At 34.1% G+C, this 992-nt stretch overlaps 1 pseudogene; it reads left to right on the top strand.

Annotated features, from left to right (window-relative positions):
- Nucleotides 1-365: 365 nt before the first annotated feature.
- Nucleotides 366-992, top strand: part of LOC115290730 — a 1,346-nt pseudogene continuing 719 nt past the window's right edge.

Raw genomic sequence — 992 nt, 5'->3', positions numbered from 1 at the left:
CCTCTCTTTCCCCTCTCCGGCTGGCATGTGTGTTCTTGCTCTTGAAATAAATAAATTAATTTTAAAAAAAAAAAAGAAAGAAAGATGAGGAGTATGTCAAAGGGACATAGGAACCAACTGAAAAGGCTCCCAGTGACCAAAACAAGAACAATATGATCAATAAAACAAGTATGAATATCAGATTATAACCTAATGTATAAATAAATATCTATGAATCCATACTAATATGAATAAGTGATTGAAAAATAAATGGGGGAGAAGAGACAAATTTTCCCTTTAGAAGAATTAAAAATAATTTGTGTAGATACTCCACACTCAAGGCGATGGATCATAACTCCTTACCCCTTAAGTGCGGAGTACGCACGATGACTTCCTTTCAGAGAGTCCAGGGTGGAATGTGGGGAGAAAAAAGCAAGCTTACAGTGCAGAAACCTGACAAGCACAACCCCGCTCAGGTGATCAAAGCTCACATCAGCAGAGATAAGTCATCATTCTATTTGTCTCCCATATTCTTTGTTTCTTCTTTCCCATCTTGTCTTAGACTGATTGTTGTTTTTATATTACTATTATCTCCTCTACTAACTCCTACCTATGCCTTTATTTTTTTTAATTTTGGCTCTAGTGACATCAATATGCAACTTTTCTATATCCTTGTCTATATTAAATAAATACTATAGCACCTCATGGAAAAAGTAATAGCCCTAAAACACCTTTATTCCATTTTCCCTTCATTCCTTAGCACTATCGTGTTATGGGTTCTACTTATAAATCCCACAATGCTTGCTATTTATCTAAACATTCAAACATCTTTTAAAGATTCAAAAAATGAAAAATAGTCTTTTCTATTTACCCACATATTTGCTTTTTTCCAGAACTTTCCATTCCTTCCTGTAGATTCAGGCCTCCATTTGGCATAACTTCCCTTTCATTCACAAAAATCTCTAGATACTATAGTGATGTAAACAAAATGGCCCATTTATAATATTTTAGAT

Source organism: Suricata suricatta, chromosome 4 (genome assembly GCF_006229205.1).
Source record: "Suricata suricatta isolate VVHF042 chromosome 4, meerkat_22Aug2017_6uvM2_HiC, whole genome shotgun sequence".
Classification (NCBI taxonomy): domain Eukaryota; kingdom Metazoa; phylum Chordata; class Mammalia; order Carnivora; family Herpestidae; genus Suricata; species Suricata suricatta.
Note: the sequence above shows the minus strand (reverse complement) of the source record. Positions and strands in the feature narration are given on the sequence as shown.